The sequence below is a fragment of the Culex quinquefasciatus genome, chromosome 3, assembly GCF_015732765.1.
Source record: "Culex quinquefasciatus strain JHB chromosome 3, VPISU_Cqui_1.0_pri_paternal, whole genome shotgun sequence".
Lineage (NCBI taxonomy): Eukaryota > Metazoa > Arthropoda > Insecta > Diptera > Culicidae > Culex > Culex quinquefasciatus.
Genome location: NC_051863.1, coordinates 67,596,671 through 67,603,993, shown reverse-complemented (window position 1 = coordinate 67,603,993; position 7,323 = coordinate 67,596,671).

Here is a 7,323-nt window from a genome sequence, read left to right as displayed (position 1 = left end):
TTTTTGTAAATTTTTTATGTACAACGGTAAAAAACACGATTAAAAACCACTTTTGATCAAATTTTTTTTCATTAGGCTGGTAGAAATATTTTTAAAAGTTTTTGTCACCCCCCCCCCCCCTTCAAAATTGGCCCGAAAAATCAGGGGGCAAAAAAAATATGTTTACAATAAACTTCAAAATTTCAATGAAAATTCAAGTGCAACCAACTGAAATCAAATTAAAATACATTCTTCTGCATTTAAAATCATTTTTAGCAAGTTTGGGTTTCTTAAAAAAACCTTAAGATTTTTTGAAAATTTTCGATGCAAAATCTTTTTTTTCGATACAATTTTTGTTTTTGTCAGGTCTTAGATTTTTTGAAAACTAATGATTTCAAAACAACTGAACTAGTGTAAAATGCATTTTAAAACACTTTTTTCATTTAATTGTGAAGACTATGGCTTGTTATTTAAATTTTTATATTTTTTTATTTTTGCCCCCTTGACCTCGGTCAGGGCCGAGGGACAAAACTTTTTAAATATTTGCATCGGCCTTATGAAAAAAAAAAAATAAACAGGACAAGACATTTTTTTCGATGAATCATCTATGGTTTCCCGAGCTGTTAAGAAGGACCATTTCTGTCAAGAAGGTCCGCGACATAATTTTATTTTAAATTGATAAAAATCCATTTTAAATCTTTTTCGGTCATTAAAGAGACATTGTACTAACAAAAATAAGCTTTACCCTAGGCTTTACCGCTGTGAACAATAGTTTTACAAAATTAAGCTTAATTTTAGGACCCAATTGAAATTTAAAAAAAAATCACAGATTTTGAGACCGAAAATACATGATTTCCAGATTTGACCTTTGCTTTTAACAACATGGTCTAGGAATAATTCGCTTCGCTCGAAGACTATGATTTTAGCCGATTGCAGACTGGATTTCGCCATGTTATGGTGATTGTTCAACCTATAGGTTCAAGTCCAAGTTGCCTAGGAATTGAGGTCAAATTGAGGTAGTAGAAAATTTTCACCTGATCCAGATTCTCAACACCATGACAGCCGTCCATTGCCGGCCGCTCCCATGTCCACCACGCATCAGGGACAAGGGACCATCCATAAACCACGTGGACACTTTAGGGGGGGGGGGGGTATGGCGATTGTCCACGCTCCATAGAAAAAAGATTTTTTTTGTATGGACAATTGTCCACGAAGGGGGGGGGGGTCGAGATTCCCAAAAAAGTGTCCACGTGGTTTATGGATGGTCCCCAAGGAAAATGATTCGAAAGACGGGAAGAGTTCAGATCAAGGTTCAGATGCTTTGCAATATTCAATTTCTAAAATTACTGAAAAATAAAATAGCAGAAAACGGAACCTTCAACACGGGAAATGCATCAAAAATAGTTTTGAGTTAGGGTACGTTATCCATTAGTGGACCTCTTTTTTATAGTGGACCCTTTAAGGGTTTTTGATGGAAAATTCAATAAAATCACAATTTCAAGCGTGTACAAATAATTTATTTGGCATGTTCAGCATCATTTAAAACAATGCTAACTGAATTTGAATTGCCTTTTTCACCAAAACAAGTGTTTTGAGTTCGACATCTGAAATCAACAATGGCCACTAGCATTTTCACAACAAAACAGCATTTTTATTTTATGATTCCAATCATTTTTTGACTGATTATTTAACTTCAGCAAGTTGGAATAATGTAAGTTTAGAGACTTTACTTAAATAAAGCGAAGAACTGCAGCTCATTTTCGAGCAAAAATTAGGGGGGGGGGGGGTCCAATTTAGGACAACGAAAATTTCAACTTTTCCAAAAGTTGACCCCTGTTAATTTAACCTTCAAAAATGAAGAAACTGTGTATTCAAGCAAAAGTTTCTCTTAAACATACCATAAATGTTAGTTGATATCAACCTAAACGCATTTTTTTCAATTATGGGTATAAATACAGCTGTTTTCATGTTAAAAGTACCGAAATTGCTGAAGCCGTAAAAAATTATAATTAATCAAAACTATAGTTAATTGTACTTAACTGAAGCATCATAATTGCAGTTTGAAATGATATTTTGTGATAATAAATCAATAACAAAACTTTTTTTTCTAAATAAACATGTGTGGTTTCATCAGAAACTGTAAACAAATCTATTGTTTAGTTTCGGTCTACCATTTATGTAATTGATTCGGAAAAAATGGCATCAAAATTACTTTTTTGAATTATTTTTATGTTCACAGAGGTTTTTGAAACGTTTTCTATGATATTTTTCGGAATTAAATGTGTTTAAATGTCTGATAGGTTTTTTTGTTGTTGTTTAAAGCCAAATTTGTAAACAAATCCGCCTTTTATTCATTATATCGCTTTAATGTGGTAAGCAAATAATAGTTTGCCTATAGTGGACCCGGGTCCACAATCGAATTATGGTCCCGGGTTCACTATAGGAAAAGGGGGTCCATAACAGGCAAAAAAAAACTTTTTTTTTCAAATTGCTATTTTTCTGGTCAAAACAAACAACTGATGAAACAAATAGTCAAAATTATTCAAAAAACTTGAGATTTCATTGTTTTGTACAAAGGGTTATGAAAAAGTGCTTCAAATATTGAAAATTTGTGAAAAATGTGCTTCGGCTCTACTAGGGGGTCCATTAATGGTTAAAATACCCTAAATAGAGTTCTATTATCATAATTTTTTTGTAATTTTGTTGAACCATTTTTTTTCCTCCCTGATTTTGCCGGAGAGAGGGCAACATGAACTTTGATTTTTTTTTTGCAACGGCTTAAACAAAATGAAACTCTAAACAGAAATGGTTTTCAAGCGTATTTTTTACCGTTTAACACAAAAATTACATATGGGTCATTCCATCTCAACTGTGCACGAAAAAGTGCAAATTTGAAAATTACCCTCTCCGATCCTGCTCAAATTTGGCAGAGCTGTTGATACTATCAAAACATGCAAGAATCCCGAATTTCATCCAAATCGGACCACCCCCTCCATTTTTGTACCTCCCCAAAAAATCGACTTTTTGGCGATTTTTGACCAAACCTCCTAGTTTCAAACGACGATAACTCAGGAACCCCAAATCTTAGAGGGTCGGTCTTAGACACAATTTTGAAGGAAATTGGACGTAGAATCCATTTCCGTGATCAAAACGTTGATTAAATTATTTTTTCTACCTGTATTGCGCAATTGAAAACTTTAAACGGCCGTATCTCAAAACACCCCAACTTATTTTTTTGATTTGACTTCACCATCGGGTTCCCCGGCCAATTTTACATAAGAATCACTAATCGACAGAAATGAATATGTTTCGTTCCAGAGATACCGAATTTTAAAGTTTTGTGTTTTCGATATTACCTACATCAGCTTCATTCGCCGCATCTGCTAAAAGCTCACAGGCGGGCTGATCAATAACTGCTACCTGGTGTTCTGGGAGATGATTAATTTAATTTTTATTTTTATAATTAAACGCAAATATTTATTCAAATGGCTATTGGGGAAAATTCTCGTATGTTTGGCAGCTTAAGTCCTCGCTCCTAGTTTCGTCCAATTTGCTCATTTTCACTATTTGCAAAACTTTTGATAGAAACTTACTTGTTCACTTCTTATTGAGCTATTTATCACTCGATTTCAGTTGAAAACGCTTTTAATCAGCTGTAATTGAATGCCAAAGCGCTGATTTGGAAACATTAGAGGAACGCTGGAATTAGGTGCTGTACCCCTACCCTATCTATTTTTGTGAAAGGAATATTTATTGGGCTATTTTGCATGAACCGTTTTTACGTGTTGCTAACCGTTTTAGAGTTCCTCCGAGGCCATGACTAGGGCCTTTGTCATGGGTTGTAGCAAAATAGTGCCATTCAGCGAAAACCCCAAAATATGCTTTATGGTTTAATAGATTGATCATATTAAATCAATTTTTATATTGCGAGCCAGCTCCATTTGATTAAAAGATTTTGGTCAAGGTACATTTAATTTAAAAAAAAATCCTTATACGTGAGGACAGCAGCCGTATTATGTTCCAAGAATCCAAGAATGATAGAAGAAGAAAAAACACTGTTGTTCGGACGGTGTCGAAATCATCGCAACTAAATTTGGGGAATTAGCCGCTTTGCAGCAGATAAAACTATGTGATTTTCTTAAAATTTTCCGTTTTATACATCCCACAAATACTTTTCCTACTCCTTGTGATCGTCCTTCACTAGAGTACAACGTATCAACAAATTTTATTAATTTTAATTCATATTTTTTACTCAATAATGTATCGTGCACTTATTGTTCAGTGTTTCTAACAAGATTAATTGCATTTTCCTGCTCGCTCCATCGGAATCCAATTCTGCCCTTTACTGTGTGTCGTTATTGTTCTGTCCTGTGGGTTAGCACAGAAATTCACTTCATTCATTTTTGGAGCAGATAAACATTAAACTCCAGTTTCCTACAGTGTTATACAGTTAATTTTTGCCCAATTTGATAAAGATTATTTATGATGAAATATTATTTCAATAAATGGCCAGGTAGCAGTTATTGATCAGCCCGCCTGTGTGCTTCTAGCAGATGCGACGAATGAAGCTGATGTAGGTAATCTCGAAAACACAAAACTTTAAAATTCGATATCTCTGGAACGAAACATATTCATTTCTGTCGATAAGTGATTCTTATGTAGAATTGGCCGGGGAACACGATGGTGAAGTCAAATAAAAAAAATAAGTTGGGGTGTTTTGAGATACGGCCGTTTAAAGTTTTCAATTGCGCAATACAGGTAGAAAAAAATAAATTAATCAACATTTTGATCACGGAAATGAATTCTACGTCCAATTTCCTTCAAAATTGTGTCTAAGACCGACCCTCTAAGATTTGGGGTTCCTGAGTTATCGTCGTTTGAAACTAGGAGGTTTGGTCAAAAATCGCCAAAAAGTCGATTTTTTGGGGAGGTACAAAAATGGAGGGGGTGGTCCGATTTGGATGAAATTCGGGATTCTTGCATGTTTTGATAGTATCAACGGCCCTGCCAAATTTGAGCAGGATCGGAGAGGGTAATTTTCAAATGCTGTTCCGCTTCAGATGGAATGACCCATATATAAGGCTTTTAAGGCCCCATTAATGTTTTTTGTAAACATATTCATAGATTTTTTACAGTGGGAAAAATGCGTTTTTTTATTTGTAATTTAAATTTTTAACCATAAGCTTACATTCAATCTAATACTTGTGTAATCTAAAATTTCCAATAATACTACAGGATGAAACAAAAAAAAAACACCTTATTAATTTCTTAGTGTTACATGGAAGTGCATTTTGATAGAAATATCATCTGAGCACGTGTTCGGCCATTTGCGGTTTTGATTTGAAATGGATTGTACAATTATTTATTTAGGACGCGGTGGTAAAATGGAACAGACTTGAAAGATCAAAGCTCATAAAATGTCATGATTGAAAAATTAAACAGTTGGTTTGTTGTTGTTCCAATCATCAAGTCTGCCCAAGTAGAATCACGTGATTCATTCATAGCTGAACAGTATTACCCAAAAGTGTGAAATACCAACTTGATGTTACCATAGAATCGTAGATCAACAACCAAAATAAATACCCTGATAAAAAATTAGGTCAATTCCAGCAGAGAAATTCTTCATGTCAAAAGTGGGGAAAATCCTTCACATTGATAGTTCAATTTTGCCACATAGCTCAAATTGGGCAAGGGGAGAGCTGGCTGTACGCATCAATAAATATTCAAACGACTCAGACTAGAACATAAAACAAGGTGCATGTTGCGGAAAAGAGGGGGTGGAATTGTGGGAGGAAAACATCCAACTTAACCCCATACCGGTTGCATATCGACAAACCACTTGCGTTTTTCTGTTGTTTTATGCTTGGACGCCACCACAGAGACAGACAAACTGATGCAAAACCACGAACCACTCGTCTCGGTGTACGTGAACCAACACTAGAATACACTTACATCGACGCTGAGGGGGGCCCAAGAACGACAACAAAACAAAGTTGGCTTCCAGCTGCATCGGGAAAGCGTCCCGACGCTGCCGGTTCTGGTTGCCATGATGATGATGTCGTGCCGTGGTGGAACGATTATATTTTTAAAATAAATATTGTGTAGAACAACACACCTCCAACACCATAAGAATGGACCCTTTGGAGGTCTGTTATTTTTAAATAAATAGTGATTCAAAAAAATCTTTGATATATCTATGGAAATGAACAGAAAACGACACAAAAAATTAAAACTAAAAACTAAAAACTAAAAACTAAAAACTAAAAACTAAAAACTAAAAACTAAAAACTAAAAACTAAAAACTAAAAACTAAAAACTAAAAACTGAAAACTAAAAACTAAAAACTAAAAACTAAAAACTAAAAACTAAAAACTAAAAACTAAAAACTAAAAACTAAAACTAAAAACTAAAAACTAAAAACTAAAAACTAAAAACTAAAAACTAAAAACTAAAAACTAAAAACTAAAAACTAAAAACTAAAAACTAAAAACTAAAAACTAAAAACTAAAAACTAAAAACTAAAAACTAAAAACTAAAAACTAAAAACTAAAAACTAAAAACTAAAAACTAAAAACTAAAAACTAAAAACTAAAAACTAAAACTAAAAACTAAAAACTAAAAACTAAAAACTAAAAACTAAAAACTAAAAACTAAAAACTAAAAACTAAAAACTAAAAACTAAAAACTAAAAACTAAAAACTAAAAACTAAAAACTAAAAACTAAAAACTAAAAACTAAAAACTAAAAACTAAAAACTAAAAACTAAAAACTAAAAACTAAAAACTAAAAACTAAAAACTAAAAACTAAAAACTAAAAACTAAAAACTAAAAACTAAAAACTAAAAACTAAAAACTAAAAACTAAAAACTAAAAACTAAAAACTAAAAACTAAAAACTAAAAACTAAAAACTAAAAACTAAAAACTAAAAACTAAAAACTAAAAACTAAAAGGGTAATTCTCTACCAACTCACACGAAATCGGGAAAAGTTGCCCCGACCCCTCTTCGATTTGCGTGAAACTTTGTCCTAAGGGGTAACTTTTGTCCCTGATCACGAATCCGAGGTCCGTTTTTTGATATCTCGTGACGGAGGGGCGGTACGACCCCTTCCATTTTTGAACATGCGAAAAAAGAGGTGTTTTTCAAAAATTTGCAGCCTGACACGGTGATGAGATAGAAATCTGGTGTCAAAGGGACTTTTATGTAAAATTAGACGCCCGATTTGATGGCGTACTCAGAATTCCGAAAAAACGTATTTTTCATCGAAAAAAACACTAAAAAAGTTTTAAAAATTCTCCCATTTTCCGTTACTCGACTGTAAAAATTTTGGAACATGTCATTTTAT